Source organism: Medicago sativa, chromosome 3, assembly GCF_051527215.1.
Source record: "Medicago sativa cultivar Bolivia chromosome 3, Bolivia_mono, whole genome shotgun sequence".
In the NCBI taxonomy this organism is placed as follows: domain Eukaryota; kingdom Viridiplantae; phylum Streptophyta; class Magnoliopsida; order Fabales; family Fabaceae; genus Medicago; species Medicago sativa.
Window position 1 is genome coordinate 88,141,206 of NC_140751.1, and position 25,316 is coordinate 88,166,521.

Sequence of the window (25,316 nt, forward strand, 5' to 3'; positions counted from 1 at the left end):
CAACCTAAAAATTGAATTTTGAGCTGTTTTTTTGCAGACACCTCTATAAAAATACATATAGAGGATCTCCAAATTTTCTTAGTATTTCAAATAATCCTTAATTTATTTTGAATTTTTTTACTGAAACGCTTAAAGTTGCAATATTTTTCCAACTGCGCGTCCGAAAAAGTTATATAGAGGTTGAATTTTTTCATTATTTTTTGTACACATATTAAAAACATAAAAAAAAACATTTCTCACAAAAAATTAGAATTTTTCGACAACGGATGAATTAAATATTAATTTTTAATGCTCCAATAACTCAAGAAACCAAAACATCAAAACGTCGACCTAGAAATTGAATTTTGATCTGGTTTTTTACAGGCAGCTCTAAAAAAAAATATATAGAGGGCCTGTAAAGTTTTGTAAAATTCTGAATAAGTTTCGATTTATTTTGATTTTTCGACCGAAACGCGTAAAATCACAATAAAAAGCAGCAAAGCCAGAGGTAGTTAACTACCTCTGAAGGAGCCAGTGGTAGTTAACTACCTCTGGAGGAGCGAGCGGCGGTTAACTGCCGGCGCATATGCCAGAGGTAGTTAACTACCGCTGGGGGTAATTTGGTCGTTTACTTGTGTCAATAGGAAGTATTCTATGTCAGAAAAGCAATTTTCTTGCGGTAAAAGGTAAAATTTTCTTTAAATTTTGGAGAGTTGTGTTTGATCTAGTAAGCACTCGTTTATGTTAATCTGTTGTTACCATGTGTTTTAGGAGAGTTGCAATAATGACCCTAGTATTTATGTTAGAACAGTTCATGTTTAAGACGATTCAGGGGCGGATCTGGACTCACAATGCTTGTGAGGCACAATTTTTTTGTCAAATAATTAAATAAAAATAAATTCAATAAGAAGTTATATTCTAAATAGTGGTAGCAACCATAATTACAAAGAAAAATACTCTACATTTCATTTGTTGAAAATGAGCTAAAATTACCTCATTACTAATTGTTCTAAGGACGTCTCTTTCTATATACGTTACAAGACCATCATTTAACCATTGATCACTCATCGTGTTACTTAGTTGACTCTTCACATATTTTTTTATCATAATACAATTTCAATTTCAAACAATATAAAATCAATTTTAGTAGTCAAAACCTAATAATAGGTTGACAAACATATGTTGCTAACAATAAAAACTCAATTCTTAGGTCTTTTGTAAAACCATTTTCCAGCAAGTAGCACAAAAAATATAGCTTGATAATCACAAAAACTGATATTACTTATTATTGTTGTTATATGCATGTGCTTTGTAAAACATAGATAGATAGATAGATAGATAGATAGATAGATACTAAATCTCACATTGATTGTATTGCAGGCTTACAAAGCCAAACTACAATATAAATAAGTGCACAACATAAACCATGAGGCAAACGTAGAACAATTCTCTTTGTGCGACATTGAAGGCACTGCAAGTTGTGGGCTATTGTTAGTATTTGTTTGAATAATAATAATAACTAGTTTAAGGTTTTTCAATACTCAATGGTCCTGGTATGTGAGTTCTCTGTTTTTTGCCTATTGTGCAAGAATTCAAGAATTAAAAGTACCAATTTTGACCATACAAAAAAAAATTGGATTTGGGCTGGTGTGGCACTTACCACACCAGGATCTGAATATTCAGGTCCGCCCATGAGTCGATTTTACTCCTTTGTATATTTCAAATGTATTAGTAAGTGGTATAAATTTGACTGAGAATCAAGCTAGGTAACAAAGGGAGGAAAAATAGGGTAAAAAAACACAGATTCTAACCATGTAATTTGAATTTCTTCTTATTTTTTACCTTTTGTTTTTACATGTAGACATAAACTCGTAAAAAGTGATCTAGAGGTTAATTTTTTCATGATTTTTAACAGGCATGTTTAAGACGTTAAAAAACTACTTTCCATAAATATATAATTTTTGCAGAGATGTCTATAAAAACATATGTAAATGTTATGTAAAGTTTCATAGTATTTTGAAGAAGTTTGCATATCCTTTCTATTTAACTCAAAATTTCATTTCTAAGTTGAGGTTTCCGTTTTGTTTTTTAGTTTTCGACGCTTTAAAAATTCATAATTAATATATCTATTGTAGAAAAACTTTATTTTTTTACTGTGGAAAGTCATATTTTAACATCTGAAATATGCTTGTAAAAGTCATAATTCAACATCTATATCACTTTTATGGAATTTATATCTACATCAAAAAAATGAAAAGTAAAAAATAGGAAGAATATCAAATTATTGTGCTTGATTCTAAGTTTTTTTACAATGCCATTTTTTAAACTTCGCGTATATTACATAGTTAATTTGAACAGTTAAGCTTAAAATATATCTTGAAGAGAAAGATAGAGTGGAAACTGTTAAATAGTTACAAAATCATTCAACTTAAAGTGAAAAGTATTTTACAAAGGTGTTCTCTAAAATAAAGAGAAAAAATTATGCAAAAAAAAAATGAAGATGAAAACTCAATTACATAATACTCGTTCAAAATTCCTAAAAAAGAAATACTCGTTCAAAGTTTATTACCCATTACACAGTCTGTTAGCTGAAATATTGTACAAAACTTTGTATTTTGTGAGCCGTCATCTAAAACCTTAGTTTCTTCTTCTTCATCCATAAAAAAGGGGTGGTTTAGGGTCAAATCTTCAACCCCAAAGAACCCCTCAAAATCGTTTTTCTCCTTCATTTCTGTTTAACTAAGTGATTTTCACATTTTTTAGTTTCTTCTTTTGTGATTATGCCGTCTTAATGCGACATTGTTTTGTTTGTCGTCTCTGTGCAACGTTGTTTGTCATTCTCGTCTTGTTCGAGTGTTTGTTCAACTCAGATTGTCAGATCAGTTTCAATCCAGCGCAGATCCAATCAATGAATTTGGTGTTGTCAACATTGCAGATCCGGATACATGGGTATTTCAGATACCTTTTTTTTACAGAAAAGTATACCGGATACTTGAATATAGTTATATTTGTAAGCTTTTGTACTTTGTAGTTTTATGCTATTAACATGGATGTTGTGAGTTTTATCACAAATTCGTCCTTTTAGTTTTTAGTTAATTAGTATTGTATCGATGTACTCTATCAATTTGAATGAATGGGTATCATTTATGTTTAGTAAAAACATCTATTTAATATGAGATTTTTTTTCCTTTTCCTTTTATTGCTTATATTTTATGTCTCAACGTTTTTTTTTCCTTTTTTTTTTGAAAAAGCTAACATGTAATTTATTAAAATCGCAAAGAATCTTAACCGGCACAAGGAGTGCTAGGCTAGGAGTCTTAAAGTATCAACATACAAAGGATAGATGGGGAGCCCCCAATGGAAAACTCATACACATGTGAATCAAAGAAGGAAAAAAATCCAAAAAACTTATAGGAAGCGCCTCTTAGCAAATGGTTGTCTCTGAAACCAATAAGTAGAAACAACGAAACAACAAAAACAAAAGTTGTAACAAAATCCTCAAACATCGTCACAGCTGCCACAAAAACAACTTCCACCACCCACATTCCGCTGTTCGCACACAACCCCCGAACACCAACTTAAAAACCTACACAACAACCAACAACCTTTGAAAAACAGTTAGAGCTGTCAATTGAGCCCCAAATTTCAAAGCCCACTTGAAAAAGCCCCCACCAAGCCCACTAAATTAAAGCCCCTAATTGAACAAAATTATTTGGGGCCAAGCCCACTATAAAATCAACTTATTTGTGGGCCTAAAAAAAGCCCACATTAATTTTTTTGGGGTAAAAAAAAAAAAGTTCACGGTAAAAATTTTTTTTTTGGGTAAAAAAATTTCGGTAAATTTTTTTCCTGGGGTAAATTTTTTTTTTTTTATGGGGTAAAAAATTTCCGGTAATTTTTTTTACTGGGGTAAAAAAAAATTTTTACGGTAGCTTTATAAAAATCCTGGCTCCGCCACTGACCCCCCCCCCCCCCCCCCCCATTTTACAGTTTCACTTTTTACTCTCTCCCTCTCCCTCTCCCTGTTATCCCATATTCTGAACTACAACAATCCAACCAAAATTGATGTTTTCTTGCTCAAAATGACCACATTTCAACCCTTGACAAACATCAAATGGAAGGTTAGTTCGATTTCTCTATACATGCAAATTAATTTTACCGTTTTTTTCCTTCTGCACTGAAGCAATCCGGATTTCGTTTTCCGGACCAGATTGTTGCATTCCGGAAAATAAAATCTGGAAACACCCTGTATGATTTTTTATCTTCTGTTGTGTGTTGTGTTTGCCTACTAATTTGATTACCCTAATATGTATGTTACAGAAGTTTCCTCCTCTACTCAGCACGTAAGGGTGGCAGGGCATGCTTCCCGTAGGAGAGAGCGTCTCCAACGAATGGAGGGGGGTGGTGTTGTTCCGAGGCGTCGGAGTGGCAGGGGACGTTGTGCTGATGTCGAGCCTGAGCCGGAGCATGAGCAATAGTATGATGAGATGGACGTGCAGCAGCAGCAAATGGAGGAGGATATGGAAGCCGGCGAGCCACAGCGAAGGCGGAGGGGGAAGCGTCCTGTAGTGCCAGACGCTGAGCCTGAGCCTGGGCCTCTTGATGACTATCCCGGTGGCCCACACGACACTACCCTGCTGTGGAGGTACCATGTACACGTGGCCAGGAAGGCGTCTGGGGGCAAGGTATTTATTAATGTTAAACTTCCTTTAATATTTTGTTAACCTTTGTGAAAATGATGTTTATGTATTGTTAAACTAAACGTTTTTTGAAGCCATGATTATAAATAGTTGTTAATATTTGTGAAGGTGATGTTTATGTATTGTTAAATTGTTGAACTGTCCTGTTTGTGAAGACATGAGTGTAAACTAGTGTTTATGTATTATTTTAATTATTTGCAGTGGCGTGGCAATTTAAAATGCATCAACAACGGAAAGAATATAGAAGCAATGCATGACAAACATACCAAACCTATCAAGACTGGACGACGGTGGCATGACAGAATGCAGTGCTTCAGTCTTGGTTGGCGTCAGGATACCAGCTACAACTTGATTGACCACAGTCTGATTTGTGCATTTCTGGAGAAGTGGCACGAGGAGGCTTCGAGCTTCCATCTGCCGTTTGAAGAGATGACAGTGACACTTGATGATGTGTCATGTTTGCTGCATCTCCCTGTTCACGGCATGCTTCTGTCCCACGAGACTATTAGGTGTCAGGTGTCAGGATATAAATTAAAAATTATGTTTTGTTTGTATATTTATATGTGGTTGTCATTGTTGCAAGATTGGGTGTATCAACACTTCTGAGGAATGGGAAGCATGGATGTCTAGGGAGGATATCAGGAGAATCAAGATCCACGCGCGATGGTTTTTTATACCACAGACTGGTTTGGGTGCACCAGATGAGTACAGAAACCATCTGGATGGGTTGGATCTGTGTGGCATTATGATGCACCTGTATGGAGATCATCGTCAGGCATGTCCGTTTGAGCGGGTCAGCCTTTACACTAGATGACTCAGATACAGTCCCCGCATGGTAAGATATCTGCCGGAGCGGGTGCTTTGACAGTTTGAGAGGGCTCAGACAATCCCGAGACATCCCAATGAGAGTGCACCTGCACAGATTACCTTGGGGGAGATCACATTCCTCTTTCAACGTGCTCTTTATTATGCGCTGACACATGAGCAATTGGGTCAGTATGCAGATCATGGTGTGGAGGCAGTAGAGGGATACACCTAGTGGTTTTATCACCTGTCTCATCCACGCATGATTCTTCCTGACATGCTGGTACCGGTGCCGAGGCCACCAGAGCGTGAGGTTATGGATGAGATTGCTGCTCAGGAGGATGGAGAGCATGAGTGCTTAGAGCTGAGCGTGGGCCGCATTAGAGATCATGCATGTGTTGTGATGTCTAGTGGTGTGGTGGTGCGAGGGTCTGGGGAATGGCAACATTTGGAGGAGGTATTGAAAGAGGTGCATAATGGGAAGGTTTACCGTTGTCGGGAAGCTATTGAGGGTGGCAGGGGTGTCGGGGGTTCCAGAGGTGGCAGGGGTGGTACAAGTGTAGTGATGAAGAGTTGATTGTAATTTGTTTTATGTTAATGTTTGAATATTATAGATGATTTTAAGTTATGTAACATTTGGATAATTATGTTTGATTAATGTTGAATGTTTGGATAATTGTCTTGTGTTGTTAATTGTTATGTTATAAATTGATTTTTCTGTTTGAAAAACTGGTTAAAATCATAAATAGTTGACTACATGCTCTAAAACAGAGGCTCAGCCAAAACAAATGGCTTCTGCCTCTGTGCTAATGCAGTTCATATTACATAATCCGGACAGTTTTTACACTTTCCGGATTATGTGATCCGGAAACATCATTTCTCACCCCATTTGTTGACTTTCTACGAGGTGATTGACACAATTCGGATTGCATAATCCGGAAAGTGTAAAAACTGTCCAAATTATGGAATCTGAATCCATCCATTGCACATTGGCATCAACATCCACCAGGCTGGTTTAAGTGCCAAAATCCACAAATTTGTCCGACACTCATTTTCCGAAGGGAGTTCGGATTATGTAATCCGAACTAGGGGTATTTTTGGAAGGAAAAAAAATAGGGCGCGCAAGAATTCCACAGGATGGGAAAAGTAATAACCCAAAAAAAATTAGGGAGCGTTGGAGAGATTGAACGAGCTTAAAAAGAACTGCTATCAACACAGAAGAATCTCTATGGCCCCTTTGTGTCGTTACTGTTGTCGTCCTATGTAAGATTTGAACTTGAAAAATGTACCCTACACCAGTACCGTTAAAAATGTCAATTTTACCCCTTTCAACTATTTTTCATTCGGCATGAGTTCACCTGACTTTTCACAAAAAATCTTCATATAGTAACTTCAAAAAACTTATATTGAGATATCTGTGAGCTTAACTAAGTTGGTGAGGTATAGATGCAGGGGTGGGAGTTCGAACCTCAGACGCTCCACTTCTCCACATTTCAAATGTGTGAACTCTAACCGCTAAACTACTTGACCAAATAAAAAAATTATATTGACATTTCCAATTTGTATTATTTTTGAAATTTTCTATTTCTGGCCAACAATTACAAAATCATTGTCATGAAGGGTAATAGCCAACGATTATACTGGTTGCCCTATACAAAATTCTTGATTTCTTAACAAACCAGAAATTGAGTTTTTCAGAGAGGAGAAAACAAACAGGAAAACTTAATATAGTATCTGTTTGGCATAGCGTTTTCCCATCTCAAACGGAGGTTTAAAGGCTGAAACGTGGTTTCAACATTTTCTTAGGTGTTTGGATAACTACAAACGGGATTCAACCAAACGTGGTTCTAGCCCCCAACCCCCGTTTCTGAAAAGCTAGAAAATGAAGCTTTTGCGGCAACTCGACGCCAGTTTGGAATTTAATTTATGGTGACAAATTAGAAATTCCCTAATTACCCATGACTTGTTTTCTATTACCAGGTTCCTCCCTTTCAACAGCACAAGCCACACTGATATTGTTTAATTTCTCAATTTCTCTGTTTCTCAATCGTAAGGACAAAGAAGATTTTCATTTCATTGCAGTGATGATTTATACAGATTGTTTTTCTCCATTTCAGACCAATGAATTTTGTTTAGTTGCTCAACATTCTTGAACCTCTCGTTTTTTCTTACTCAGTGCTTTTATGAAGTTTGATTCTTTTATTTGGTTTGAGAAGACAGAGGATAGTGGGGTAAAATGGATAAAGGCCAAATCCTTTTTATTTACTTTTTCATAAAAAATGCCAATTTTAAAACAAAAGAATTGAAACTTATTTATGAGTTTTCAGGGAATTTATTAGTTATAATAATATTTACAACCTATTTTAGTAATATTTTAAAATTAATTTCAAATTGTTACCTAAAATGATAAAAAATATATTAATTATAACTCTTATAATTATTTTAAAATTGAATTTTTGAAACAATAATAATCCATTTTCGACAATTAAAAGGATGCTCTAAAAAAATTCAATTACAAGGATAATTAGGTCATTACACATTCAAAATCAATTTTGATTCAAACTATCCAAACAATATCAACTCGTAAGAATTACTTTTAAGTTAGTGTATCCAAACATAATCAATTCACATTAAACTCACTTTTAAACAAAATCAATTCTTGCAAACTCAATTATATCAAAATCAATTCTCGCCGCCGCCATACCAAACACACACATAACTATTCCGGACACCATACTACTTTTAAAAAAAAATTAATAATAATAAATTTGCGTCAACGGTTAAAAAAATTGTTGCCTAGTACCCTTTGGCAACATTTTTACGTGATGCCATTAGTTTTTAAAAATGATATAAACGGGAAAATTTGTATTAGGTGTTTTGGTATGTATTTTTTTTTATTAAAAATTTTGTCAACTAATAAAACGTGTGCCCTAATATCCTTTCGTAAAAGTTTTACAGTTTGTAAGGATGGCGGTGTAGTTGTTGCGGTAAGAAAATTGCTTTTCTGACATAGAATACTTCCTACTGACATAAGTAAATGACCAAATTACCCCAGCGGTAGTTAACTACCTCTGGCACATGCGCCAGCAGTTAACTGCCGCTGGCTCCTCCAGAGGTAGTTAACTACCTCTGGCTTTGCTGCTTTTTATTGTGATTTTACTCGTTTCGGTCGAAAAATCAAAATAAATCGAAACTTATTCAAAATTCTACGAAACTTTATAGACACTACTATAAAAATACATATAGATGATGTGCAAAGTTTCATAAAATTCCGAATAAGTCTCGATTTTTTTTAGTTTTTCGACCGAAACGCGCAAAATCACAATTGAAAAAATAAAAAAATCGACACTTATTCGGAATGTTACGAAAATTTGCACATCATCTCTATGTATTTTTATAGAGGTGTCTATAAAGTTTCGTAGCATTTCGACTAAGTCTCGATTTATTTTGATTTTTCGACCGAACCATGCAAAATAGTAATTTTTTTCAAGTGCGAGTCCGAAAAAGTGTCCTAGAGGTTGAACTTTTTCACGATTTTTTGCACTCATGTTTAGAACAAAAAAATAACATCTCCCACAAAAAATTTGAATTTTTAGACAAGGGACGGATTAAATATGAATTTTTAACGCGCCTAAAATTTAAGACACGAAAACATCAACCTAAAAATTGAATTTTGAGCTGTTTTTTTGCAGACACCTCTATAAAAATACATATAGAGGATCTCCAAATTTTCTTAGTATTTCAAATAATCCTTAATTTATTTTGATTTTTTTTACTGAAACGCTTAAAGTTGCAATATTTTTCCAACTGCGCGTCCGAAAAAGTTATATAGAGGTTGAATTTTTTCATTATTTTTTGTACACATATTAAAAACATAAAAAAAAACATTTCTCACAAAAAATTAGAATTTTTCGACAACGGATGAATTAAATATTAATTTTTAATGCTCCAATAACTCAAGAAACCAAAACATCAAAACGTCGACCTAGAAATTGAATTTTGATCTGGTTTTTTACAGGCAGCTCTAAAAAAAAATATATAGAGGGCCTGTAAAGTTTTGTAAAATTCTGAATAAGTTTCGATTTATTTTGATTTTTCGACCGAAACGCGTAAAATCACAATAAAAAGCAGCAAAGCCAGAGGTAGTTAACTACCTCTGAAGGAGCCAGTGGTAGTTAACTACCTCTGGAGGAGCGAGCGGCGGTTAACTGCCGGCGCATATGCCAGAGGTAGTTAACTACCGCTGGGGGTAATTTGGTCGTTTACTTGTGTCAATAGGAAGTATTCTATGTCAGAAAAGCAATTTTCTTGCGGTAAAAGGTAAAATTTTCTTTAAATTTTGGAGAGTTGTGTTTGATCTAGTAAGCACTCGTTTATGTTAATCTGTTGTTACCATGTGTTTTAGGAGAGTTGCAATAATGACCCTAGTATTTATGTTAGAACAGTTCATGTTTAAGACGATTCAGGGGCGGATCTGGACTCACAATGCTTGTGAGGCACAATTTTTTTGTCAAATAATTAAATAAAAATAAATTCAATAAGAAGTTATATTCTAAATAGTGGTAGCAACCATAATTACAAAGAAAAATACTCTACATTTCATTTGTTGAAAATGAGCTAAAATTACCTCATTACTAATTGTTCTAAGGACGTCTCTTTCTATATACGTTACAAGACCATCATTTAACCATTGATCACTCATCGTGTTACTTAGTTGACTCTTCACATATTTTTTTATCATAATACAATTTCAATTTCAAACAATATAAAATCAATTTTAGTAGTCAAAACCTAATAATAGGTTGACAAACATATGTTGCTAACAATAAAAACTCAATTCTTAGGTCTTTTGTAAAACCATTTTCCAGCAAGTAGCACAAAAAATATAGCTTGATAATCACAAAAACTGATATTACTTATTATTGTTGTTATATGCATGTGCTCTGTAAAACATAGATAGATAGATAGATAGATAGATACTAAATCTCACATTGATTGTATTGCAGGCTTACAAAGCCAAACTACAATATAAATAAGTGCACAACATAAACCATGAGGCAAACGTAGAACAATTCTCTTTGTGCGACATTGAAGGCACTGCAAGTTGTGGGCTATTGTTAGTATTTGTTTGAATAATAATAATAACTAGTTTAAGGTTTTTCAATACTCAATGGTCCTGGTATGTGAGTTCTCTGTTTTTTGCCTATTGTGCAAGAATTCAAGAATTAAAAGTACCAATTTTGACCATACAAAAAAAAATTGGATTTGGGCTGGTGTGGCACTTACCACACCAGGATCTGAATATTCAGGTCCGCCCATGAGTCGATTTTACTCCTTTGTATATTTCAAATGTATTAGTAAGTGGTATAAATTTGACTGAGAATCAAGCTAGGTAACAAAGGGAGGAAAAATAGGGTAAAAAAACACAGATTCTAACCATGTAATTTGAATTTCTTCTTATTTTTTACCTTTTGTTTTTACATGTAGACATAAACTCGTAAAAAGTGATCTAGAGGTTAATTTTTTCATGATTTTTAACAGGCATGTTTAAGACGTTAAAAAACTACTTTCCATAAATATATAATTTTTGCAGAGATGTCTATAAAAACATATGTAAATGTTATGTAAAGTTTCATAGTATTTTGAAGAAGTTTGCATATCCTTTCTATTTAACTCAAAATTTCATTTCTAAGTTGAGGTTTCCGTTTTGTTTTTTAGTTTTCGACGCTTTAAAAATTCATAATTAATATATCTATTGTAGAAAAACTTTATTTTTTTACTGTGGAAAGTCATATTTTAACATCTGAAATATGCTTGTAAAAGTCATAATTCAACATCTATATCACTTTTATGGAATTTATATCTACATCAAAAAAATGAAAAGTAAAAAATAGGAAGAATATCAAATTATTGTGCTTGATTCTAAGTTTTTTTACAATGCCATTTTTTAAACTTCGCGTATATTACATAGTTAATTTGAACAGTTAAGCTTAAAATATATCTTGAAGAGAAAGATAGAGTGGAAACTGTTAAATAGTTACAAAATCGTTCAACTTAAAGTGAAAAGTATTTTACAAAGGTGTTCTCTAAAATAAAGAGAAAAAATTATGCAAAAAAAAAATGAAGATGAAAACTCAATTACATAATACTCGTTCAAAATTCCTAAAAAAGAAATACTCGTTCAAAGTTTATTACCCATTACACAGTCTGTTAGCTGAAATATTGTACAAAACTTTGTATTTTGTGAGCCGTCATCTAAAACCTTAGTTTCTTCTTCTTCATCCATAAAAAAGGGGTGGTTTAGGGTCAAATCTTCAACCTCAAAGAACCCCTCAAAATCGTTTTTCTCCTTCATTTCTGTTTAAATAAGTGATTTTCACATTTTTTAGTTTCTTCTTTTGTGATTATGCCGTCTTAATGCGACATTGTTTTGTTTGTCGTCTCTGTGCAACGTTGTTTGTCATTCTCGTCTTGTTCGAGTGTTTGTTCAACTCAGATTGTCAGATCAGTTTCAATCCAGCGCAGATCCAATCAATGAATTTGGTGTTGTCAACATTGCAGATCCGGATACATGGGTATTTCAGATACCTTTTTTTTACAGAAAAGTATACCGGATACTTGAATATAGTTATATTTGTAAGCTTTTGTACTTTGTAGTTTTATGCTATTAACATGGATGTTGTGAATTTTATCACAAATTCCTCCTTTTAGTTTTTAGTTAATTAGTATTGTATCGATGTACTCTATCAATTTGAATGAATGGGTATCATTTATGTTTAGTAAAAACATCTATTTAATATGAGATTTTTTTCCTTTTCCTTTTATTGCTTATATTTTATGTCTCAACGTTTTTTTTTCCTTTTTTTTTTTTGAAAAAGCTAAAATGTAATTTATTAAAATCGCAAAGAATCTTAACCGGCACAAGGAGTGCTAGGCTAGGAGTCTTAAAGTATCAACATACAAAGGATAGATGGGGAGCCCCCAATGGAAAACTCATACACATGTGAATCAAAGAAGGAAAAAAATCCAAAAAACTTATAGGAAGCGCCTCTTAGCAAATGGTTGTCTCTGAAACCAATAAGTAGAAACAACGAAACAACAAAAACAAAAGTTGTAACAAAATCCTCAAACATCGTCACAGCTGCCACAAAAACAACTTCCACCACCCACATTCCGCTGTTCGCACACAACCCCCGAACACCAACTTAAAAACCTACACAACAACCAACAACCTTTGAAAAACAGTTAGAGCTGTCAATTGAGCCCCAAATTTCAAAGCCCACTTGAAAAAGCCCCCACCAAGCCCACTAAATTAAAGCCCCTAATTGAACAAAATTATTTGGGGCCAAGCCCACTATAAAATCAACTTATTTGTGGGCCTAAAAAAAGCCCACATTAATTTTTTTGGGGTAAAAAAAAAAAAGTTCACGGTAATTTTTTTTTTTTTGGGTAAAAAAATTTCGGTAAATTTTTTTCTGAGGTAAAAAAATTCCGGTAAATTTTTTTCCTGGGGTAATTTTTTTTTTTTTTATGGGGTAAAAAATTTCCGGTAATTTTTTTTACTGGGGTAAAAAAAATTTTTACGGTAATTTTTTTTTTTGGGTAATTTTTTTTAAATAAAAAAGTATTAAAAAAATGTTTATAGAAATTTTGGGGCTTGGGAACTTTTTGATTTTTTTATTTGTGGGCTTGCATCAATGTGGGCCTTTTTGTTTTGTGAATTTTCAAGCCCCCTTACTATGTGGGCTGGGGCCAAAACTTCAAGGCCCCATGATATTGACGGCTCTAAAAACAGTCGGGAATAAAACCCCAAACACCACTATTAGCTTAAAAATTATAAATCTGAATATAATATTTTGGCTAAAACATTCAATCATGACAAACTTTTAAAAAGAAAACATTGCTCGTTTATTTTGTTTTATTGGATTAGTGCATGGACTTAGATATATTTTATTAACAAGTTATCTTAAAATACTTTTATGAATCTCATTGTTCATATATGTGATATATACTCCTTAATCTTGATGCACGTCTGAATCATGTCAAGAGATTTTAGATTAATGTCAAAACTTATAAAAATTATCTATATAAATTTTAGTTTAACATGTACTATCGCTAAAGTGTTATATCAGTGCAATTTGATCCCCTCTTATAATATCTATGTGTTTGAGCTTGGAAAAGGTGCTATTAGTAGTATCAAAAATCCAAAATTTCCAATCAATTGTTTGAAAGATGTTATTATTAATCAACTCGTTTGTTACTGCCAAAGTAAAAAATATGACTTTTATACAATAATCAACATTAACGAAAATTATATTAAAAAAATGGTTAAATTTGTTTTTTGTCCTTAGAAATATAAAAACTTTTCGTTTTAGTCCCTCAAAAAATATCCTTCAACTTTTAGTTCCTATAAAATTTTCAATCGCTATTTTTTTTTGGTCCATGTGTTTTAAGTTAATTTATGTTTTTTTTAATAAAATTATGGAGAAATATATAGAATATTGGAAAAATGTCTCCCAAAAAAAAGATTTTTTTAACAAAACATAAATTAAATATGAATTTTTAACCGCCAAAAATATTAAAATTCATATTTAATTCTTGTTTTGTTAAAAAATTCTAATTTTTTTTGGCTGAGATTCTTATAATATTATAAATTTATTTGCAAAATTTTATTCAAAAATATGAATTCTACATACGAGTTTACTTTAAAAGAGGGACCAAAGGTGAAGATGGAAAACTTTTAGGTGACTAAAAGGTGAAGAAATTTTTTAGAGGGACTAAAATAAAAAAAAATAACATATTTATAGGGGGAAAAAACATATTTAACCCTTTAAATTAAACGTCAAAATAATTTTTTGTTTAACTTTTATAAAACATACTAAAAAACACACAATAGCAAAGGGGAACTTGGTGGCCCTAAAACCCACACAAAGCGTCCTCATAACCAAACCATTTTTTATTATATATTATTGATTGATTAAAGCAGTTAATAACCTCAAGGGGCATGGTTCTAATTTAACCGGAGATAGTTGTAAAATCGGCATTAATATCGCCTTTTTAAAGATTAGTGTCACCATTATTAATAAAAAAGTTATCTTCTTAATTTTTAAGTAAACAAAGAAAAAAGTTAATAACCTTTTAATTTTAATTTTTTATTCGCGTAAATTTAATGCTTAACTTTGACCAAAATAACGTGTATTCAATGAACATGGACGGGTTGAATTATCGTATTAAAAACATCAGTAATTTTCCTTTTCTATTTTTTTAATATACTCCGGCTACATATCTGATTTATATATATCACTCTTATTTTATGTTGAGAACGGTGTAATGCAAAAAGAAGAAGGAAGAAATTCCAACATAAAAGTCATGGTTGAGATCAGGAAAAGGAAAATCACATCCAAGTTGATTGAAAATGCCACTCAAAGAAAGATTCGCTACGTGAACAGAGTGAAAGGATTGTTCACTAAAATGGAGCAGGTGAAAACCTTGTGTGGTATTGAAGCATGTGCAGTTTTATTTGGTCCAGGTGGTTCAAGACCCTCAGTGTGGCCATCTCATGATGTGGCCAAAAAACTAATACAAAAATTTGAATCTATGCCAGAGTCAGTACGATCAAGAAATATGACGGACCAACTGACTTATGTGGAGGAAAAAGGAAAAAAGCTTGACGCTGACCTCGCCAAGATTAACAAATATAACGAAGAGACGCTTTTGAGAGTTTCCATGCATCAAATTTTAAACGAAGGTAAGTCTCTTGCTGATTTAGATACTAGTATGAAAAACAACTTGATTGGATTTTTACTTGAAAAAATTAAGATCGTCAGAAAGAGAACCGATTATTTTGAAAAGGCAGTGTTTCCTCCTAATAAACCTCCCTCTCTGCCACCAGGGGCGGAGCTACGTTGCCAACTATGTAGGCACGTGCCCCCACTATTTTCTCTGTGCCACATATAATGACATGCTAATATACACATATTTCCTTCCAAAAAAAAAATGCTAATATACACACATATATATATATATATATATATATATATATATATATATATATATATATATATATATATATATATAATATTACAACTTAATAAGGTATAATTACCCTCTAGTTTCATTCACCAAAAAAAAATCCATTCATTTCTTCCCTTTGTTTTTGTTTTATTTTACTTTTAGTGAAAACATGTATATTTTTTTACCAAGACCATAAATAATATATATGTTTTCCTCCCCTAAAAAAATATACGTTTTCCTAGTTAATAAAAATTCTAGATAATGTTCTTTCAAAAAAAAAATCCGAAATGTATTTTTTGAAACACTTACTATATTTACATATTACGTTATAAAAAATATAAATTTATATGTAAATATTGCCCCCACTGCTCAAACTTTCTGGCTCCGTCACTGTCTGCCACTGCCGATGTCATGTGCTTTAGACAATGACAATATGGTAGATTTTGGGATAAACACAAATATGGTAGATTTGGCCAAGCAAGCTGATCAAATGAGTGATGGTTTTAATCCTAGTGGTGGTGACGGTGTTGGTGCTATGTTGGTTAATCAAGAGATTTTTGAAGGTTTTTATAACAATATTTACAGCAACATGGAGATACCGCCACACACATATTTTGGTGGTGGTGTTGATGTGGCATTTTCTCAAGGCAATATGGAAAATTTTGATAGTAGCATGGAGATAACATCAGATAGATATCTCAGTGGTAGTGTTGATGATATGTTATTCCCTAGAGGAAATTCGGGGGGTTCTAATACCTATCTAGGTAGCAACATGGAGATACCGCCGCATGTAAGTCATGGCGATGTTGTAGATAACATGCCTCCTCAAGGCGATTTTGGAGGTTTTTATCATAACATGTGGATTCCACCACATGAAAATTCTAGTAGCAATGTTGATGCGTTGTTTCCTCAGTTTAGTTTTAGAGGTTAAAACAACTTTGAAAGTTTTGATAAAAATATTGGAAGCAACATGTGGACACCATCGCATGAAAATCCCAGTAGTGATGTTGATGCGTTGATTTTTACACAAAATTCTGGAGGTCAATGCAACTTTGAAGGTTTTGATAACATTACATATCGCAACATGTGGACACCATCACATGAAAATCCAAGTGGCGGTGTTGACATGTTTATTCCTAATGTCGAAACAATAGGTCAAGTAAGCTTTGGAGGTTTTGATAACAACACAGATAGCAAAATGGAGATATCACCTCATGCAAATCATAGTGGTGGTATTGATGCTTTGCTTCCTCAATGGAATTTCACAGGTTCTGATAACAATGTAGGCAACGACATGGAGGTATCACTGCATGGAAATTCAAGTGATGACGTTGATTTGTTATTTCATCAAGGCAATGTTGAAGGTTTTGATAACAAAAATCATAGAGATGGTGATAATATGAGGATTCGTAGCCAAAACAACATTGGGGGAAATCTTGATGAATATGGCATGGGGAGTGCCAATGCAAACTCTGTTGACAATAACAATGGAAGCAACTTCAATTAAGGACTGCCTTTTGAATGAATTTTTGCTACTAGCAATGACAGACTTGATGTTGAAGTGTCGATATTATTTGCAGGAAAAATTCACAAAATTATACATTGGTGAATTATCTAAGGTCCTGTCGAGAGGTGGTTAAACTGTTTTCATGATTTATTGTTTCTAATAGATATTTATCTCTTGTCTGTTATAATTTTTCAATGTGTTTTACATTTACAAAAACTATGAATTTCAATAATATAAGAAAATCACATTTGAAAGCATGACATCCACGTCCGTTTTTGAGATTTTGGTGGCCTGAATTAAACTGTAATTTGGACCCTACGAGTATTTGTTGATACAAAGTCACTAATAATTATGTATACAACAATATGTTTTATCATATCTTTCTAGATGCGAATTTTTTTAATAATTTTAACTTCAAAAAACTTCTTTCTTCACGTGCAACAATCAACGATTTAGTTAAGTGAATTCGATATACAATTGAAACATTTGACAAACTAAAATTTTTTAAATGCCGACATCAACACATTTGACCAAAATATTTGCAATACTTTCAATATAGAAAAAAAATCATTTGTATCAACAACCAACAAGTCCTTATGAGAAAACGTGTCATCAAAATTTGTGCAAGATTTTTTAAATTCATCATTATCCAATGATTTCAAGGTTCTTCCGTCAAATAAAAAACCAACAATGCTTTCAAATATTTCTAATTGCTCTTATATATTTTTCAATGAAGTTATTATCATATCAACAACCACCAAAATATGTTTGATTCTAAAAGATTCATCGAATGAATGTATTTGTTCATCATTATCATTCTCATCATATTGTCTTTTTTTAAAGCTATGACACTTTGTTGGAAGTGTTGGCTCTATACTCATATTAAATGCAAGGCTTTTTGGCAGCAATCACACTCGATTCAAAATCTTCATTTCTATATTTTTCAAAGTATAATATTATACCCGACATTTATTTAAAATATTTGGGACCCATACTCTATACTTATTTTTTGGAACCTAGGATGGTCGTCCTCTTTACTCTACCTCAAATAAGACCCCGGTGACATCAAAACTTTATGCAACACTTCCACGAATATTTTATTAATATAAAAGGTTAATTTTTTTTGAACGAGGTTAATTTTAGGGAAATTAGTCATTTTAGTCCATGAATGGGAAAATATTAGTCACTTTAGTCCCTGAATGGAGAGAAATTGCAAAACAGTCTTTGAAGGTAGACTCTGTTAGTCAATTTCAGGGACTAAAGTGACTAACAGAGTTTACATTCAAGGACTAAACTGATTAACGGGATCTGCATTCAGGGACTAAATTGACTAACATAGTCTACATTCAGGGACTATTTTGCAATTTATATGCATTCAGGGACTAAAATGACTAACATAGTCTACATTCAGGGACTATTTTGCAATTTATCTGCATTCAAGGACTAAAATGACGACTTCTTTCCTATTCAGGGACTAAAGTGTTTAATCTCATTTAATTTTATTCTTATGTTTCATTATACCGCAATAAATTTATTTCTCAGCCAAGTAGAGACTGTAATATGCCACACCAAGTGATAGAAGCATGTGACCAAGCCCACTAAATTTTATCTCGGTGCATTTATTTCATCTTATAGAATTATATTTCCACGAACGATATTCATATGAATCGAGAATTTTATTTATACAAATATGTTTGGTGAGTTATTGATATTCATGATAATTTTTTATAAATTTATTTAAATTAAAAAGTACAAATAAAAAGAGAAGCGGGTAGATACTATAGATGTTAACCTAAGAATGCTTAAATGAGATGATACATGTTTCTTCTAATTTAACTAAGGTTTTGAATTTGAAATACAGTCTTGGGCATTCGACAACGTCAAAACTTTTAGAAAGAATTGTCTTCCATTTGGACCCACAAGACTAAAGAGATTAGTCTATGCAGTTGTATGAGAAGAATACATGGTTTACACACAAAAATAAAATATATTATAGACATTGTATAGTAAATGTGAGTTAGAATGCATGTATTGTTTTAAAAATGGAGGCTGAACATTTTATGGGTCAGAAGACTCATAAACTCGTTGTCTTGAAATTTTGACTTGAAGCGTGGTGTTCAACTATTTTGTGTGGTTGCTTTTGACCCAGTACGGATAGAGCCCTGGACTCCTCCTAACGACTCAATAGTGGTATTAGAGTCGATGGTTCAACCGACTATTTTTATCAAAAGCCTTCTTGACAATGTGGATAAAAAAACTTCCACTTCAAGGGAAACATGGTTAATCGATGGATTCACATTGTTTAGAAAAGTGAACGTTGAAAAGTGAGAGGATCTATAAATCTTATACCTCAAAATCTTAGATTGAATCGTGATGTTGAACTCGTTCGGTTTGTACCCAATAGGATTATTTCTTGTTATTACTTTTCTCACCCTATGTTTTCTCATGCACGTTATTTTTTACGAAAATACTCTTGGATGTGATTATATAATATGAATGTTTTAAGAATTTTTGAGAAAAAGAAAAAACAGTAAAGAGACAATTATTGTGAGACGGAGGGAGTTAAGCAACAATCAAAATCTTTCTCAATTCAACAGTTTTGAACTTTGAATTTAAAGACAACAAAAAAAATCAAAGTAAAAAAAATGATAAAACCAACTAGACAAATTTTAAGAACAAAATAGGGAAATGAACTTTAAGAACAAAATAGGGAAATGAACGGATCGAAGAGAAATTGCGTTGCATTGCTGTAAAGCCTACGGGTGCAAGTGGAAGGATTGACCTACACACACAAACTCCAAAGCTGTGTGAGATTCTCTTCTACCACTTTGTTTTCGGAAGTCACAATTCGGTGGGGACCAAAGATTGCCAGTGTTTTGGCGTTTACTTCTTGGACCTTTCATGACCATCTCTATTCCATTGACATTCTTCAAATTATTGTCTCCCTCCTCAACGCATTTAATTCTTCCGCCAAACTCTCGTACTTACCACATTTTTAATCCTTTCCTCTTACTATTGGACATTTAACTTCTATGTTCATCCACGTTCCGCAAAACTCTTTTATATTCATTCAATTGTAAGTTGCTTCGTGTCGATTACTCATGCATGTGGTCCTACTGCACATGCTTAATTTCGTAGCATCAATTACTACGTTATTTTATACTACTTGTGTTGTGTTGCATAGCATAATCTAATTTACAATAGTGGAAGTGTATTTGCTAGAAACTAGAAATATAAATTTCCACACGAAGATGAACACAGTTTCTGAAAATATATAAAGAATTAAGTTGAGTGTCTTATTCTGTTTGATTGCATAATAAAACCCAAAGGCATGAAGATAGGATAGGACATAGGAGTCAAATACATAGCGACACAAAATATACAGTGCTACTGTAAATGTAAATGGAACTCACGGGTTTCTTCTCATCTCATAATTCTTTCGCCAATTCACATCCATATTGGACTCAATGCATACCGGATTCTTGTCATTGGATATATCTCACAGTATTATTTAACTTTGCATCTATCTGTTTAAGAAAATAAAACCTCATCCATCTTCACAAGAGTAGAAGCACTTGGCCCTTCTTTGTTTTATTCTGAGGTTGACATTTTTATATTGAGTTCAATTGGATACGTAATTAGTATTTTAAAAAGTTGAATACAACGATACCAATTGACTTTGGTTGAGTATTACCTCTAAAAAAACTTAATTATTCACCTACTATTTAGTTCACGGTTGGATCTCTTAGCCGATAGGTATGTAAAAACATTTTATAGGAAGAGATCAATCTTTTTAATAGATATCTCAATCATATGTAGATGGCACATTGATTTACCAAAAAACAACAATTCTATGTTTTTTTTAAAGTATTTTTAGTTAAAGTTTTCGATCTCTTTTTTATGTTCTAATTAAAATATTTATAGAGAGATTAATTAAGTACTTCCATAATTACAAACATATTTACATTAGTAGTTATTTTTATATATTTTTTTCCAAGTAATCAAACTGCTAGAATTTCACCATTAAAGTGGATAAGTGGAGAATCTACAATTCGACCTCAACATTGTATATTTCAATGTATCGTTTCTACCAACTGAGTTAGAATCATGTTGTCTCATTCTATCAATTCATCTTTAACTACTGTTTAAAGTGTACTCGAATCTCTTAATTAAAGTATTGAGTTTGAACCTTGTGAATGAAAAAAAATCTTATTGAAAGAGAAGACTACGCCAGAGGTGATAAAACAAGTTTTTTGACGAGGATTACTCATGGATGCATTCATTGGTTACTTCACATAATAACATGATTATAAAATAAATTGATGTTTGGAAATGTTGAATAGATTATGTTGTTTTTTTATTAGACTTATTTTTGTTTCCATAATTGGTTCTACTTAAAGCTGTAATTTGAAGTTTTTTTTAGGGTCATGCTAAACGGTGTCCCAGAGCACCGGTTAAGAAGTCAAATATAGTAATAATTGCATTCAATGCTTAAATAATGATCTAAAAAGGTACTCCCTCTGTTTCAAAATGAGTGTCGCTTTAGCAAAAAAAATTTGTTTCAAAATGAATGTCACTTTAGGTTTTCAATGCAATAATAACTTTTTCTTTTCAATTGTACCCTTCAATTAATACTATGTTACGTACACTACTTCCAAAGTATTATTTTTTCTTTAATGAAAAACAAACCAATAGTTGATTAGGATAATTTGGTAAAATTGTTATGACATTTGACTACTTTATTCCATTCCTTAATCTGTGTGCAATTGGCTAAAGTGACACTCATTTTGAAACGGAGGGAGTAATATTTGCATTCAAAGTTGTGTAATCAATACTCCATCCGTCTCACAATTATTGTATCTTTATCATTTTTTTTCCTCAAAATAATTGTCACTTTACAATATCAATGCAACATTTATTATTTTTTCCCACTATTATACCCTTATTTGTTGAATTTCATCTAACTTAACTACTTCACTAACTACAATTAATAAGGGTGTTTTAGTAAATGTCATTAATTTTATCATTGAAATCAACACAATTAAACATTTCTTTAATAATCGTGCACAAACTTTAAACGACTAATATTGTGAGAAGGAGGGAGTATATTAAATGCTTTCTCTTTTGTTTTAAAATTTTCTCTTTTGACTTCCTTAACCAGTGCCCTCGAAGCACTAGTTATCATTATCCTTTTTTTTATTCTAGAATTAATTCTTACAAACAATTTTATATTTCAACTCATTTTTACAAGAATGTATCCATCACAAAATACTTTTGTCATACCCCAATTTTTGACCTAAGGTCCTACATTCATGCGCCGTTTGACCCTGATTAGTCTCTGACTTTTCAAGAAAATTTCGGTAGAGGGGTACTTTAAAATACCTAATTTTTTGTTCCGATATCGGACCCTCTTCTCTCCTTTATTTTATTTTTATTATTATTAGTTTTTATTTTATTTTATTTTTATCTTAAGTTTTTTTTATTATTTCCATCTTTTATTTTACCATTTTTTTATTTTATTTTATGTCCACTTTTCTTTTTAGGATATTTTCTTTTTTTATTTTAATTAGCCAAGCGTCCAATAGGTCTAAAAATAATTTGTCCGGGGTCCAAAAGAATTTTCTTTCTTAGTCGCGCCACCATTCAAGGCCAAGATTCCTCATGTCAACTTTCACATTCCAAAACCATCAATCTCATTCAATTCCCCATCAAAAGCCATTAAACCGCTTTTCCATTCTCATCAACCTCCTCACCTATAAATAGAGTCCTCATTCCACACTTCAAAACACACCAAAAAGTTCTCTTGAGTTGTCATAGAACTTTTCTCTCTTCTCCCTCATTTAGCTTGTGTTGACGAGCTATTCTTTTCTTCTCCCTCTTTTTTCTGTCCCTTCGGAATAAGTCCCTTCGGAAAAGTCCCTTCGGAATTTTGTCCCTTCGGTAATTTTGTCCCTTCGGTTGTCCTTTCCTTTTATTTTCTTTTATTTTCTTGCATTTTATTTCTTTTTAGCAATTTATTTTATTTCTATTTAGCATTTTAATTATTGTCATTTATTTTCCAGCAATTAGAATGTATTTAGGTCCAATGTAAATATAAATGAGAAAAGTGTGTGTGTGTGTGTCTTTTATTTCTTTACTGCTTATATATATATATATATATATATATATATATATATATATATATCAAAAAAATACAAAAAAATTAGATTAGGGATTTTGTGGTGATCCAACGTCACTACAAAAATCCACACGCTTTTAAATTTATTGCTCCGTTAGCTTAATTTTCATTAATTATTCAAAAATAACAAAAACATGCAAATAACCAAAAATTCAAAAATATTTTCATAATAAACCTTGATTTTCAATCAAGTGATCGTTCTTTTTATTTTCTTTCTTAATCAAATATCAAATCAATTTTAATCATATTTTAAGTCTACTTTCTTTCAATATAAAAAAACACAAACAAATTCTTTTTGCCACTTGTCTTTTCTCTTTAAAACTTTTTTCAAAATTAATAAAAAACACACAACTCATCAAACGTCAATTTCAACCCCGAACTACGAGGTTTTGATCCCTCACGGGTACGTAGGCAGAGGACACTCGTCCTTCCAAATCAATAAAATGTAGATAATTAGGTCTTCCTTTTTTTAATCATTTCAAAGTTTCATTTTTTTAAAAAAAAGCAAGCAAGTTTATAGCACAAAACGTTAAATAAAACCAAAAGGTTCTCGTAGAGTACTACGAATATTTAGGGTGCTAATACCTTCCCTAAATATAACCAACCCCCGGACCCCCCAATTTAAATAAATTTTTTCAAAGTCGTGAAATAAAAAGTGAGTCAAACGCTAACCAAATAGCTTTGATCTCCGAAAAATGACGCGACAACTTTACATTTAACTTCATTTTGAGTTAAAACTAATTTTATATAATCAATTCACTCAAAATCATTTGGCACACATTCAGCAGGTGTGGTAGCCACCAGAACCAGATTATGTCAAATGCAATGTTGATGCAGCACTGTTTGGTGAAGAACGAGCATTCGGTATCGGTATATGTCTTCGTAACTATGAAGGACGTTTTATTAAAGCTTTAACCAAGTAGTATGATGTTACTCCTCCGGCGCAAGAAGCTGAAGCAACAGGGTTAAGGGATGCCATTTTGTGGCTTGGTCATTTAGGTCTATCAAAAGTGTATATTGAACTAGATTGTAAGCCAGTGGTTGACAACATTGTTGATAGTTCTAATAACCAATCTGAATTTGGCAATATTATGGCTAATTGTAGAGCTTTGTTACAACATTTTTCAAACTTCAAGATAAGTTTTGTAAAGAGACAAGCTAATTTTGTCGCCCATAATTTAGCAAGGTGTCAAAATTGCAGTTTCGTCACCAAATATTTGATTTGATTCCATCTTGTATTTCTATTATGTTGAGGAATGAAATAAGATAAGTTTCTTTGTGTAAAAAAAAAAAAAGATTTATCCATGATATACGGTTAAATTAAACATCGCTTTTTAAACGTAAGAGTAAAATCTTAGATAAGTCAGAAAAATGGGATATTCAGAAATGCAGTGCTTGCCGGGGAGGATATGGAACTAATATAGGGGCCCTGACCCTTGCGTCCAGTTTGCTAGCAAGAAGGGATATGGAAAAGGATTCTATCAATTTTACACTGCTCCACAGCATTCACTCTCAACCATCTTTCTCCCTTTTTCTTTAATTGCACCACCCACCATGTCCACCAACTTGCCTTTATTGCTTTTCTTTTTCCTTTTCAGGAGCCAACTAGCTTCCACTCTAAACTGTTGAAAGTACTCTTTTCCTAATTTACTTGAGGAAACCCTACCCCATTCCATATTATAAATTAAGATCACATGCCATCCACTGCTTGTGGAAACAAGTAACCATCACTAGCTACAGCAAATACTCCTAGTTATAGAATTTCATACCATAAAATTAATTATGTAAAAATAATACTCCATCCGTTTCAAAATGAGTGTCGTTTTAGCCAATTGCATACAGATTAAGGAATGAAATAAAGTAGTCGAATGACATAGCAATTTTACCAAATTATCCTAATCAACTATTAGTTTGTTTTTCATTAAAGTAAAAATAATAGTTTGGAAATAGTGTAACATAATATTAATTAAAGACTACAATTGAAAAGAAAAAATTATTATTGCATTTGAAACTGAAAGTGACATTCATTTTGAAACGGGGGAGTAGTATTTTAGTTTTCTTTTTTTGACCAAAGTATTTTAGTTTTCTTAAAAATAATAGTATTATGTAAAAATTCTCGTTTAGTTAAAGAGGA